Genomic DNA, 15,691 nt, shown 5'->3' with positions numbered 1-15,691 from the left:
CAAATGCAAGAATCTCCATAAGACTGCTGGACTGGAAGAAGTGAGGTGAGCTAGGACCAGCTGGTGAATGGCTTTGCCTACTGTGCAGAGGAGATGAAAATTGATTCTGAAGAAGTTGGTGAACCAGTGAAGGTCTTAAGGATAAAGTGACAAGATTAGTTTAACCCTTTATTTTAATTTGTCTTACTTTTACTTTGTAAGGATCAAATTAATCATGAATAATTGGGTCATCTCTGTATCCTTGGCTTCTGAAGTTTCACTGTGATTGTACTGTATAGTCAGTTTTGTTTTTTCCTTCTGGAGATGCCTATCTATCCATTTTGATAAATTTCCTTTAATTCTTTATAATTTTTTTCCTCTAATATCTCTTTCTGAAATTCCTACAGGTCAGATGGTTGGCTCCCTAAATTGATCTTCTATGATTCTTAATCAAATTTTTCACCTCCTCATTTTATGGTTCTACTTCAGAGAGCATTCCTAGAATTTATCTTCCAACCCTACTACTCATTTTTTATGGAAGGAATAGCACTATCATATTTTTAATTTCTATGAGCTCTATAGGGTTTATTTTACAACAATCTGTTATTGTTTATGAATTTAATAGATTTTCACATCTCCCCAAGAATATTATTATAAAGTTTTAGCATATGTATTATCCCTGCATTATCTCCATTTTCTTCTCTTTCCCTGTTTTCACCTCATTTACTTTGGCCCCTCTCTCCATGGTGAGAGCATCCCTTTACATTCTAGTGATCCAAGGCTTTTCATTCATATTTAAGAGTGGAGCTTCAAGACCTGAGTGGAAACTCAGTGTACACGGACAGGGTTAGCGGACTACTTTTCAAGTAGATCTTGTAGGCAGCTGGCCATTCCATTAGGGCTTCCCAACCACTAGTCTATAGGGGGTCTTTCTTCTACATGATTCAATTTTTCTAGAGACCTCCTAACCTCTTGTCTTGGGGACAGCTTCCTGGTTGTGGTGTTGTGTGCATAGGAAGGAAAAGGGGGCTGGAAGAATCAAACTATTCTAGAAGTTTCCAATGAGAGCAGATTTTCTTTGTTTCCTTGTATTGAACTATGTCTCTCACCTTCACTCACCCTCCACCATGTCTGGTGTCTATGAATCATCAGCCACTCTCATTTAATTTCTCCAGTTAATAAATAAAGCTCTGGTTTCTTATGGTAATGATGGGCAAAGTTAGGGATATGGTAGGCATTAATGTTCTGTTCATGGTGGGCATTGGGGAGTTGAAAGGACCTGGTTGTTAGTGTTCTATTACTTGAGGAGAAGATCGATTTATATAACCTTACCATCTGCTCCCTGGTTCAGCCCCATGCCTCAATCCTCCATCTACCTTATCAGCTACTGCCGTGAGTTAAGCCTCTCCAGGGTCCTGCAGTGTCAACTGCTTCTTTATAGTTATTGTGCTACCTGCGTGTACATGAGGTCTGGATTTTTCTGCCTTAATAAACCAACGTCTACACCTTCATCCACTCTCCATTATTCAATGATTTGTTGAAACAGCTTGCCTGCTGATGCTCTCTTCTGTTCTCTTTGTCTTTTTGGGTTTATAGCCTTTTACTCATTTAATAATAGTTTAATGGGGGCTTGGGAGAGAGACAGGGTAACACATGAGTTCAGTCTGCCTTCTTTAGCTGAATACTGTATTTGCAATTTAGATTTGTAATATTTTAAATCAAATAATTTCTTATGCTCATATATGGAATAAACATATTTTATGAACCATAAATTAATAAGCATGATATGAACATTATGAGAGATAATAACCACAGAACATTTGCAATCAGAGCTACCCTGAAAAATTAAGAGTGTACAATCATAGTTCCTAACTGACACCTATTCTCTCCTTCATTTTCATACTTTTTATAGCCTTAATTAAATTTTCTAGTCATAAGCCAAAATGAAATAGTAATATGTCAGAAAAACTTGAACCCAGGCAACTCTCACCCCCAATCCCAGCTTTCTCACTCTCTTCCCCCAGAGTACTTTCACCAATACTCCAAGGAATTTATACATCCAATTTCAGACTTAGACATATTTTTAATCTAGATAACGGCCAACTTTTCCACTCTTGGCTCAGAAGGATATCTATTTTTACTTTTTCGCATGTGGCACAGCACAACTGAACCAATAACTAAGACTTAAAAATCTGTACTTTCTGGTAGTCAGTGAATTTATACAGAATTCACTATTCTCTTGCTCAGTTGTTTGAATTCTTCCATTATCCTTGTAACCTTCTCGACAAAGGCAATGTAAATGGAGCAAAACCTGGAAAGATTCTCAGACACCAAAAACTTTTAAATATATACATATGCATTCTCCCCAAGGAGGGAATAGTTTAATTTAAAATGTCTTGGTAAACCTTTGGGGTGGATGATAATAACTTGAGAGCATGAAAATGCTTCAAGTAAAAGAGATAAAGATATATCAGCATGTCACCAACAAGGATTTAGAAGTTTGCATAATACCCTCCAAGTCTTTCCATGTTTTGCAAATGGCAAAATTTCATTCTTTATTATGGCTGAGTAGTATTCCATCTTCTTTATCCTTTCATCTGTTGATGAACACTTAGGTTGCTTCCATGTCTTGGCTACTGTAAATAATGCTTCTATGAACATTGGGGTGCATGTATCTTTCTGAGTTAGTGTTTTCATTTTCTTCAGATATATACCCTGGAATGGAATTACTGAGTCATACAGTAGCCTTATTTTTAGTTTTGTGAGGAAACTCCATATTGTTTTCCACAGGGGCTGCACCAGTTTACATTCCCACTGACAGTGTACACGGGTTCCCTTTTCTCCACATCCTCACCAATGTTTGTTATGTGTGTTCTTTTTGGTGATAGCCACCCTGACAAGTGTGAGGTGATACCTCACTGTGGTTTTGATTAGCATTTCTCTGATGATTAAAAATGTTGAGCATCTTTTCCTGTGCTGTTGGCCATCTGTATGTCTTCTTTGGAGAAATGTCTATTTGGGTCTTCTGCCCATTTTTTTAAATCAGGTTGTTTGGTTTTTTGACGTTGAGTTGTATGAGCTATTTGTATATTTTGGATATTATCTCCTTATTGGTCACATCACTTGCAAATACTTTCTCCCATTCAGTAGTTTTTTTGTTTTATCAATGGTTTCTTTTGCTGTGCAAAAGCTTTTAAGTTTAATTTGTTCCAGTTTGTTTATTTTTGCTTTTGTTTCCTTTGCCTTAGGAGATAGATCCAAAAAAATATTTCTACGATTTATGTCAAAGATTGTTCTGCCTATGTTCTCTTCTAGGAGTTTTATGGTTGCAAAGACACTAGGGAGCAAACAAAAGGGATTTCTAAACACTCTGCATATGAAAAGAACAAGAATTTGGGCTTGGGAAAAGAGTCTGGCTCTATAAAGGAGCAAAGAATAAGACTTTTAACAATAGGGATTCTAACCTTCAAATATATATTGTGTTGTATATATGTCAAAATGAATATATATGAGTTTTAATATCTATTAAATATATATTTAATTAATATATGTACATCAAATAAAATGTGTATATTCAACACAAGTCAAACAGAGAAAGATAAATTTTGTATGATTTCACTTATACGTAGAATCTAAAAGAAACAAAACAACTGACAAACATAACAAAACAGAAACAGAGTTATAGACACAGAGAACAAACAAGTGCTTGCCATGGGGGAGGGGGGTGGGAGGAAAGAAATAAGTGGGGGAGATTAAGAAGTACAAACTTCCAGCTGCAAAGTAAATGAGTCACAGGTATGAAATGTACAGTGTGAAGAATATAGTCAATAACTATGTAATATCTTTGTATGGTGACAGATCAAAACTAGACTTATGGTGGTGATCATTTTGAAATGTATAGAAATATTGAATCACTATGTTGTGTAACAGGAACTAACAGTGTTGTAGGTCAATTATACTTCAAAAACAAACAAAAGAACTCATAGAAAAAGATATCAAATTTGTGGTGACCAGAGGCAGGGGGTAGGGGGAAGGGAAATTGGATGAAGGCAGTAAAAAGGTACAAATTTCCAGTTATAAGTGCTATGGATGTCATGTACAACATGATAAATACAGTTAACACTGCTGTATGTTATATATGAAAGTTGTTCAGAGAGTAAATAAATCCTAAGAGTTCTCATCACAAGGAGAACAAATATTTTTCTATTTCTTTAATTTTGTATCTATATGAGATGATGGATGTTCATTCAACTTACTGTGATAATCATTTCATAATGTAGGTAAAATCATTCTGCAGTACAACTTAAACTTATATAGTCCCATATGTCAATTATATCTCAGTACACCTAGAAGGAAAAAAAGAACACCTTAAAAAATAAATAAATAAATAAATCCCATTTCACTTCCATACACCTTCAGAAAAGACTGCTGTATCACAAATGTCTTTATTTATGTGGGTTTCATATGCCATACAGTGAATTGATCAAGGAAGGATGTTGAGTTTGACATGGTGCAAAACAGAGAAGGCAGACAAGGAGCAGCAGGGTGAACAATGAGCTGAAAAAAAAATAGCAGAAACATGAGCTCCAAGCCAGCCAAGAAAACTGTAAATCATCTCCCCTCCAGAATCCACAGAGAGATAGGAAGGAACTCAAGGTTCCCACTCTAAGTTCATAATACATCAGCTGACATCTGGGTTAGTTTTATGCAATGTCTCTGAGCCCTAAAAAAAAAAAAAAAGATGCAAGCAAAACCTGTACCTTGCAAAAGGAGGCTGAATCTTCTCCTTTATCTGCTTTTGATGAGGATCAAACAGAAAAGGTATTTAAGCTAAGTAAAGACACAGCAGAATGCCTCAGGAAATCCCCTTTGCTGAGAGTGTTCTAGGGCAAGGTGAATAACTTCTTAGGGCAGGGAGGGTATTGTAGAAGAAATGTAAAGGCTGGCTGGGAGACTGGACTGGATGGGGTTCTTTAAGATCCTGAAAGTCTATGGTTCTAGGTGATATGCATACCATTTCAATTTTCCCCCAATGCAGCTAAATTTAAACAGATGTTATGTATAATGCCTCAAAGCTCTCTTAGCAAAATTCAACACCACCACATGGTAGTCCTTATTCTTGCTCAAGCCAGTGGTGGAGAAATGGAGGTCTTTCAAAAACTATTCCAGTATTTCCTGTTGGATAAACTCTATCATTCTCTAAAACACCAAAAAGAAAAGTGAACAGAGTCAGAAGTAGAAAAGCTTCCAAAACCGGGAGGGCTGGGCCAGGTTGAAAGAGCAGGGCCAGTGGCTTACACAGAGGTCTCCTCCTGGTCGGAACTGGGTTTTTGTTTCTCTGAAAAAGGTTGGCATGCTAAATTATTATTTGTATTTATGATGCTTTCTCATAAGCACCCTGTGGGGACTTGCATTTTAATTCAAGATGTGGTCTTTATTTTAGGGATAAATCAGTAAAAAGGGCCTGTGCTAACCTGTCATTTTCCTCTTCTATTTTGAAGCTCTCTGTATGGGAGTTAACATCTCCCAAAAAAAGCATTTGGAAAATTCCTGGTTAGGCCACTTGCTTGTTTTGTGAATGACGTTTGTGGTCAGCTATATCATATATAGCATGCCTTCTTCTTATTGCTGCCTTTTTCATGCATGTTTTTCTTATTTTGGCATTTTTATGGAAGTGATTAAATATTATTTGGTTTTAAGCTGGTGTAGAAATTGTGGAGGTGTAGAAAATGCTCTCTAGTTGAAATCCAACATACACATACTCACACAATCATAAACACACACACATATGCATGCAACATTCCTAAAATATGTCCCAACAGCTTTTGTTTGATTCAGCTTCTCTTTCTTTCTTTGCTTTTTTTTTCTCTTTCTTTCTCTTTTGAGAGAGAGAGAGAGAGAGAGAGAGAGAGAGAAAGAGAGTAGAGGGAGGGCAATGAAAGTAAATATGATTTCCATTTCATTTTAGACCTGCTTTCTAATAGAAGCAGCATTGTTTGGATGCCCAAGCCTCCTGCCTTCATCCAGAGTTAAATGTTGTTTCAAGTCTTATTCAGAATAACTGAAATATTTTTGCAAGGTGTCACCTTCCAAGCTTTTATTAATGTTTACAGTTTCAAATGCAAATTGTATTGCTATAGTAACTCTTAAAGGAATATTCATTCTCTACCTCAACTTTAAGCTGAAGAGAAAGTAAATCCTGATATTTAGACCAAGAATTCCTGACACATTGATTAATATTTAGTAACTCCCAAAACGTATCCCCAAGAAGCAGAATGTTTCTTATTTTATTAAATCAGTTTCATATCATGTTGTATGATAAAATCTAACTATTTTAAGAGAAACTCTGGTTTTGGTTATTACAAACATCAACTTCTAATTGATACAAAGAGGGAAGCACGAAAGAGTAAAATTGGGAATTGTGGCAGAATAAAATTTTTTGTGAGGAATCCTACAGCTATCAGAAGAGTTAAAAAGTCTACTCAATATTTCATAGCTGTCTGTAGATATAATAAGAGAAAAAACTCTATTTCATTTGATTACTTCCTAGAAGGTTGAATTGGAATATTTTGGCTTCATCACTGTATAATCCACTAGTTGGGTCTGCATAATGTTTATAACTGAAAGGAGATTATATATTTGGATACATTTCTAAACACTCTGTTTATATATGTTATAATAATAATAGTGATTAAAGTCAGATTCAGAATTTTTCTTTACCTATCCATAGTATTTAGTTGCTAGGAGGCAAATATGAATCATCTAATATCATTATTGATAAATGAGTCATAATCCACTTTCAATGTCCAATGCCAGTTGCTTTGGGACATGTATTTATTTAGACTCTGTAGACATATTGTATACTCAGTGCAATAACAACATCTTTCTCTGCCTGATCTTTCATTTGTAATTTGGAGAAAGGTTAATAAACATAAATCTTGCTAACTAAGCATGTTGAGGGTCCCCTAAAAAAGTAAAATGATCTCTAACTCAGAGCACTGTCAAATTATCTGCAATTTAAAATTTTGATGATTTATGTAAATCAGTTGAAAGCAAAAACATATGTTTCATTCTCCTTTCACACCAAAAATGTGTAATGAGAGGTCTTCCAACAGTAGAAGTGCTCTATATAACATTTCTATCATGATTGATTTTATCTCTTTTACCACAATATGCAGGACAGGTATTTTTCAAATTGAAGAATGTCACATATAGAGATCAGTCATTTGCCACAGGACACAAAATAGAGACTGGGACAGTATTAATCACCACTTCAACTCTACCTCAGCCCAATGTACCTTCTATTGGATTGAAAAAAAGTATCTTTTCTACTGAGAAATCTCGAACTTCAACCTTCTTTGTTAAGTAAATTATCCTATGATTTTGTGTCCTCATTAGCTTTTGTGTTCTTTACAGTGTCTTCTATTATATTTTAAGAAGATCCATTCAGATAAATAACAAGTATATTTACTTACTTCTTTACTTAACATAATACTTTTATTGCTTTTAAAAAAATTCTTGAATTTTTGTTGTGTCTGGACTTACATGGTAGTTCAACTTGGAGACTATTCAATAATAATTAAGAGTACAAACTCTTCGGACATCCCTGGTGGTGCAGTGATTAAGAATCCGCCTGCCAATGCAGGGGACACGGGTTCAATCCCTGGTCTGGGAAGATCCCGCATGCTGCGGAGCAACTAAGCCGGCGAGCCACAACTACTGAAGCCCATATGCCTAGAGCCCATGCTCTAGAACAAGAGAAGCCACCACAATGAGAAGCCCACGCACCACAGTAAAGAGTAGCCCCCTCTCTCCTCCACTAGAGAAAAGCCCACGTGCAGCAACGAAAACCCAATACAGCCAAAAATAAATAAATTTATAAAATAAAAAGAACTGCCTGACAAATTCTGGGCTACTACCTATGCGACCTCAGGCAAATTCCTAAGCCCGTGCACCACAACTACTGACCCTGTACTCTAGAGCCCGCGAGCCACAACTACTGAGCCCACATGCTGCAACTACTGAAGCCCGCATGCTTAGAGCCCGCGCTCTGCAACAAAAGAAGCCACCATAATGGGAAGCCCACTCACCGCGACGAACAGTAACCCCCAAATGCCGCAACAAGAGAAACCATGTGCACAGTACCCAAAGCAGCCAAAAATAAAAAGAGTACAAATTCTTAAAAAAGATAACTTCAACCCAAAAGTTTTCCCAATACAAAGAGTAAGTTTTCCACCTGATTCATCTCAGGCTTTACTTTTTTTGTGTGAATAAACACTTCTTTGCCAACCCTACCTCTATTTCCTCACATTGTTTTTCTTGCTTGGATCGAAGGCTATATCTCTTTTATGGGCTTTGCTTAGGAGTGCCATAATCAGTAAGCATTCCTCAGCTAAGAAGAACCAGATGGTCATGAGAGATGTTAATGTTCCCCTCACGTGTCCTCTGGGCAGTCCTCCTTCATAAGGGACAAGTGTGCTGACTTACCACTACTTACCACTACTCTGAGACTTAATGCTAATCCAAATAACCAAGGACAGTTTTCCTATCTTGATGCCAGGCATAAGCCAGCGGATCCTACCTTTGTCTAGCAATTAATCAACTTGTTTGGAGACAGCCCTGAATTGTGCCATATATTATATACAGTACCAAAATAACATTCTGATCCAATGAAAATATTTTAGGCAAAATAGAAGACTCTATGATTTTACATTATAATGTCCGGAGATTCTTGGAGATTAAAAAGAGAATGTATCTAGCACTAATAATAATAATAATAATAATAAATAGCTAAGTTCACAGCATCTGTGCTAATGAAGACATTATGGATAATTTTAAAACCCTAATATCTATACGCTTCTTCCTTGTTTTTCATCAAATGTTTAAGAGGTCATACAGAGTAGTTGAAAGGTCACTGGGTGGGGTAATAAGACTTAGAAGAATTGGTTTGGATCTTGGCACCTTCACAAGCAATCTAAGTGCACTTGAAGGAGTTCCCTGACTTTTCTGAGATATAATTGTATCATCCTTAAAGTGGAGACAATTATACTGGTTTAACTTGCAAGATGAATATTAGGATCAAATAAGAATATATTTGAAAGTCTATTAAACTATAAAGTCTCATGCAAAGAATGCATAACCAGCATCGTCTTCATCGAAGTCAAACAATTTCTGAGTTCTATCCCAGCCCTCTTCTGCCCTTGACAGAGGTGCCACAGCTCTTGAGCAAGAGAAGAAAAAGGAAGAGAAGTGAAATCCCTTACCCCCCACCAAATATCAGCGGTAACTTCATAATGTAGAATTGCCTTTGGTAACCATATCCTGACTACCAAAGACACCCCTGGAAAAAAAAATCTACTTGAAGCACTGTGATTGATTTCCTGACTTTATGAAGCCAGAAAAAAGAAAAAAAACAAACTCTGGAACATCTCATCAGACAAACACATGACAGCAATCTGGGCCTCTGTCTAGGGCTCAGAAGCCAAACAGACTTTGCACCTATTTGTTCTCACCCCCGTGGTGTGAAGCAGACAGGAGAGACGAGGTCATTTTGCAAGTCATCTGACTCCAGCCTGAAGTCAGTAACCCAGAGGAAGAAAAATCTTGGGACCATAGGGGCATCAAAGAAGGGGCCAGGCCTGGGCTTGCTGATAAGGCCTAATGTTGAGTGGAGGGTGGTATGACTCAGTTGATCATTCGTTCCAGAAGGTACTCCTCCAGCAAACACAGATGTCTGGATCCCCTCTGAAGAGGAATTAGGGTAAAACAAAATCACCCTCTCAGACAAGGGGTACTATTATATCTGGAGTCTGATTCCTGAACTTCTCAACACTGACAGAATATTGGTTTTCCTATAAAATAGCTCCATGTGAAAAGTTCTCTGAGCTAAATCATGGAAATCCTAGGGTAAGTTAAGGCTTGTAACCCAACAGTAACTAGCCCATGGAAAAATTGAATAAATGAACTCCATGGAACACCTAATGGTAACGGTGATCTTTAACTTTTCTTATTATGGAAATATTCAAATATAAACCAAAAGAGAGAGAATTGTATACAGAGCCCCCATATACCCATCACTCTGCTTCAACAATCTTGTTTTGTCTATTCTCCCTCATTTGGGGGGATGGAGTAGGTTATCATTTTACCCATAAACACTTTACATCTCTAACTCATAAGGACAATGCATTCACACACTTGCAAAATTAATAATTCCTTAGTATCTTCTAAAATTCCAATTTTTCTGCCTCAAAAATATTTTTTAATGTTTGTTTGCTAGAATCAGAATCCATACAAGACTCACAAAATTGCATAGTTTTCTCCTTGTCTTCATAAATCTATAGAGGTCTTTCCCACACACCCCACTCCATTTTGTTAATACCATTGACTTGTTGAAGAAAGCAGGCTTTTTCTGTAGAATGTGCACATTCTGGATTTGGCTTACATGCCTGGTGGTGTCCTTTAATTTGATTCACTATATGTGTATCTCCCCTAAACTAGTAGATGTATCTAGAGGCTTTCTTAGATTCAGTCTGCTTCAAATATACTTCATACTTAGCTGGGTACTTCCTACAGTATCTCATAGAAGTGATCTTTGAAAAAGCATCAAATGGCAGGAAATCAATTTGGTCTGTCTATATGCCATATATAGGTTATAGCAGGCACATATTCCAGACATGCTAGAAATTCAATCCTCAAATTAAATAACATATACTCTCTCTTTTTGGTCTTATTTGTTTTAATGGATCTGTATTGGTGCAGTAACTATGCACAGCTATTTTCTTGAACCTGAGACAGGAGGAACAGTAGAAGTTAAATAAGTTTAGCAGGTATTCCCCTTACTAAGGAAGCAATGTCACACATGTAGGGATAAACATTTCCAGTTGGAAGAGTAGGTGAGAAGGGAAAGTTAAGTAACGTTTTGAGACTACAGTGATTTGCTAATCGCCACAGTCATGAACCATATTGCTTAAGGGAAACTTAGAAACCATCAGGCTCTTGTCAGTTAGTGAGAGGTGTTATGGAGAAATGTAAATCAGAAGGTATGTAGGAGGTAGAAGGTAGTGGGACAGTAATTTGAAATCAAATGGTTTTGTTTGCTTTCTGGGGCTGCTGTAACAAACTACCGAAGTCTAGGTGGTTTAAAACAAGAGAATTTTATTCTCTCATATTTCTGGGAGTTAGAAGTTTGAAATCAAGGAGGCATTGGGGGGCCTGCTTCTTCCAAAGGCTCTAGGGAAGAATCACTTTCATGTTTCTCCCTTGGCTTCTGTTAACAGCCTCAATCTTTGGTTACCTAGGCTTGCGGCAGCATCATTCCAACCTCTGCCACCAACTTCACTTCACCTTCCTCCCTGTGTGTCTTGTGTTCTAAACTTCCCTTTTGTTTCTGTTTCTTTCCAGTTTTACTGAGATATGATTGACATACAGCTCTATAATTTTAAGGCAAACAACAGAATTACTTGACTTATGAAATGATTATCACAATAAGTTGAATGAACATCCATCATCTCAAATACATATAAGATTAAAGAAATGGAAAAAAAATTTTTTTCTTTGAGATGAGAAGGCTTAGGATTTACTCTCTTAACAGCTTTCATATATAACATACAGCTATGCTAATTATCTTTATCATGTTGTACATTACATCCCTAGCATTTATAACTGGAAGCTTGTACCTTTGGACTGCCTTCATCCAATTCTCCCTCCCCCTCCTCCCACATCTGGTCACCAAAAATCTGATCTCTTCTTCTGAGTTCCTTTGTTTGTTTGTTTTTGAACTATAATTGACCCATAGCACCATGTTAGTTCCTGTTACCCAACATATACACACATATATACATGCACACACACATAGAAATGTATATTTCCATACACTTCAAAATGGTCACAATAAGTCTAATTACAATACAGCACCATGCAAAGATATTACATAGTTATTCACACTGTACATTTCATATCCATGACTCATTTATTTTGCGGCCAGAAGTTTGTACTTCTCGGGAATTTCCTGGTGGTCCAATGATTAGGGCTCCGTGCTTCCACTGCAGGGGGCACGGGTCGATCCCTGATGCCTGGTTCGGGAACTAAGATCCCACAAGCCATGCAGAGTGGCCAGAATTTTAAAAAGAAGAAGAAGGAGAAGTTGTTTGTACTTCTCAATCTCCCTCACCTATTTCTTTTCTCTCCCAACCTCTGTCCCCTCTGGCAACTACCTGTTTTGTTCTTTGTATCTATAACTCCATTTTGTTGCTTGTTCATTATTTTTTGTTTGTTTTTTAGATTCCATACATTTCCTTTTCCTTATAAGGACACCAGTTGTTGGATTTAGGGTCTATCCTAATTCAGTATGACTTTATCTTAACTTGATTACATCTGCAAAAACCTTATTTCCAAATAGGTCACATTCACAAGTTCCAGGCTGGACATGAATTTTTGGAGGACACTATTCAACCTAGTACAATGGTCAAAAAATACTCTCCATGAGAAGGTGATGATTGAGCAACTACCTAAAGTAGTTAGAGAGCTAACTGGTCATGAATCTGAAGAAAGACAGTCCAGGCAGAGAATAACAAGCATGAAGGTCTGAGATGTGAACAGGCCTGGTGAGTGAAGCGAGTGAGGGGAAGGTCAGTAAGTGTGGCAGTTACATAGGTAACACGGGGGTGGAGGGAGGTCCATACAGCCGTGGAGGCCATTTCTAAAGACTCTGGCTTTGACTTTGATGGAGAAGGAATTTTGAAGGGTTCTCAACAAATGTGTGATATTATTGGACCTTTCTCTTGAGAATCACTCTCTCCTCTGATGACAATAGACTGTGGGAGGGATAAGAGCATAAGTAGAGAGAGGTTATTTTAATAATCCATGTGAGGAATGATGATAGTTTGGACCACAGTGGAGGCAGTTGGAGGCTATCAGATAATAAGAACTAAAAATTAAAAAGTTCCAGTTTTTTTCCATCAATACCTATCTACTACGTTATCGAGTGTTTTGTCACCTGTTAGTACTCACCCCCAGACAGTGGAGGCAGCACCAAAAGTTTAAGAATTCTTTTCATAAGAAAATCTTTAAATGAGAAGAATATGAGTTATTTGCCAAGAGTTTGTTATCTTACATCCATCATTATATCATTTAATCCTGAAAATAAACCTGTACCACAAGCATTGTTTCCCATTTTACACATAAGAAGTTTAAGGTTCAGAGAAGTTAAGCAATTCATCCAGTCATATGAACAGTTAATGACAGAGCCAGAATTTGAATTTATACACACTTAATCTCAATCCCATGTGATTTTCATTGTACTACAGTGTGAATTAGGAAAAGTCATTATTCTGTTTCCCTATCTAATCATTATGGCCCAGATCTTATTCCAGAGAAACATTCTTCACTTATAGGTAGTTGATTCATCAATTTAACTGATGGTTATTGACCAGGAATATTGTGAAAATAGACCCTTCGCGAATGAAGGTATTGGGAGAGAAAGAGGCTAGTACATGCCTTATACCAGGGCTGTGCTACAGCCGACACCCATGCTCACAAGAGCTGATCTGTCCATCTCTACATTCAGTGATGTGATGTCACATCATACATTGAAATAAGCCCTGGTGGATGTAGTTACCTCGTGGAAATCAGCTAACACACTAAAGCGGAGCTTTCTTTTTCAGAGACCTGGTTTACCAACATACTATTGCCTATAACTCAATCACAACTACATATAAAGGTGTGGGGCGGGGGACAGAGATGGGGGAGGGGCGGAGATGGGGGAGGGGTGGAGATGGGGGAAGGGCAGAGTGTTATCAAATTACTAAGTATAGTTAATGTCTAACAGTAGTTTAAGAACTGCCTCAATATAAAACGAAATAATAGAAAGTGTCTGCTTGACAGATAAACACATTTAAAGTTTATGATTACATGTTTCCTGGTTGGCCTCAGCAAATGACTATAGGACTTAAGCACATTCACCTGCAACTGCAGAGTTCTAGACTGGTTTTCCCTAAACACCAACACACCTAGCCTAGCTTTGGCAGGTGGTGTTTCTTCAGCAAGTACACCTTTGGTGAGCTCAGTTCCTCCACGGAAGATCAAAGCCACAGCAATCCTGGCAGAGGCAAGCCAATTGCCTGGCTGGCCTGAAGGAATGCTCTTTCACCAAGGAGAGACTGAGGAGAGGAATCAACCTGAATATTAAGCAAAATAAGTATGCTTTCCTTGCCATGGGGACAAATCAGGATACCTTCATTTAGATGGAGTGATTACCTCTGAAAGCCAAGGAGAAATTGTTTGAGGGTTATTGGTTATTTTGAATCATCCTCACACCTTGTATCTTCCACCAGCATTTTTTTTCCACTTTAAAATTGTTTCATTTGCCATAAAACACATATAACATAAATATGTAATTTAACCATTGTTAAGTATACAATTAAGAAGCATTAATTACTCTCACAATGCTGTGCAACCATTACCGTTATCTATTTCCAGAGCTTTTTTTAAATCATAACATAAATCAAACATAAAATATGTACCCATTAAGCAATAACGCCCCATTCCACATCCTCTCCACCTAGCTCCTGGCAAGCTCCAATCTACTCTCTGTTTCCATGAATTTGCCTATTCTAGATATTTCATATAAGTGAAATAATACAATATCTATCCCCCTGTGTCGGGCTCACTTCAGTTAGCACAATGCTTTCAAGGTTCATCCACATAGTAGCATGTATCACAACTCTGTTCCTTTTTATGGCTGAATAACATTCCATTATATGGATATATCACATTTTGTTTATCCATTCATTTGTTGATGGACACTTGGGTTGTTCATTGCAGTATTATTTACAATAGCCAAGATATAGAAACAACCCAAGTGTTCACTGACAGATAAATTGAATATTATTCAGCCATAAAAAAGAATGAAATCCTGCCATTGTGACACTATGGATGGACCTTAAGGGCATCATGCCGAGTGAAACAAGTCAGACAGAGAAAGCCAAATACTGTATGATCCCGCTTATACATTTTATCTATTAAAACCAAACTCATAGAAACAGAGAACAGACCAGCAGTCGCCAGAGGCAGGGGGTGAGGGGTGAGGGAAATGGGTGAAGGTGGTCAAAAGGTAAAAACTTCCAGTCATAAGATAAATAACCTCTGGGGATATAAATGTACAGCATGGTAACTACAGTCAACAGCACTGTATTGTATATTTGAAAGTCGCTAAGAGAGTACATCTTAAAAGTTCTCATCACAAGAAAAAATTTTTGTTAACTACGTGAGTGATTGATATTAATTAAACTTGTGCCAATCATTTCACAGTGTATACATATATCAAATATTATGTTTTGTACCTTGGACTAATACAATGTTATATGTCAATCATAGCTCAATAAACTAGAAAAAATACAATATGAAAAAGAAGAAAAAGAAGAAAAAAAGGCAGATTTCCGGACCTCTCCACAGACCCACTGAATCAGAACCTCTGAGGTAGGACCTGGGAATGTGCATTTATTCCACCTTCCTGGAGACTCTGAAATGGGCCAACGTTGGAGAATCCATGCCCTACGTTGTACTGCCTACCCCTGCACTGGACCAGGGGAAGGGAGTGGGGAGGCCACTGTAGCAGAGGCTATCCTGCTGAGACATATTGATGTGGAAGACTGTGGAGCTTTCAGGGATTTCAGGAACAATGGGCATGCCTGAGGATCCACTATCCCAGACCTGC

Source organism: Mesoplodon bidens, assembly GCF_964165515.1.
Source record: "Mesoplodon bidens genome assembly, chromosome: 4".
In the NCBI taxonomy this organism is placed as follows: domain Eukaryota; kingdom Metazoa; phylum Chordata; class Mammalia; order Artiodactyla; family Ziphiidae; genus Mesoplodon; species Mesoplodon bidens.
The sequence above is the reverse complement of the archived record's forward strand: the minus strand, read 5'-3'. Positions refer to the sequence as shown.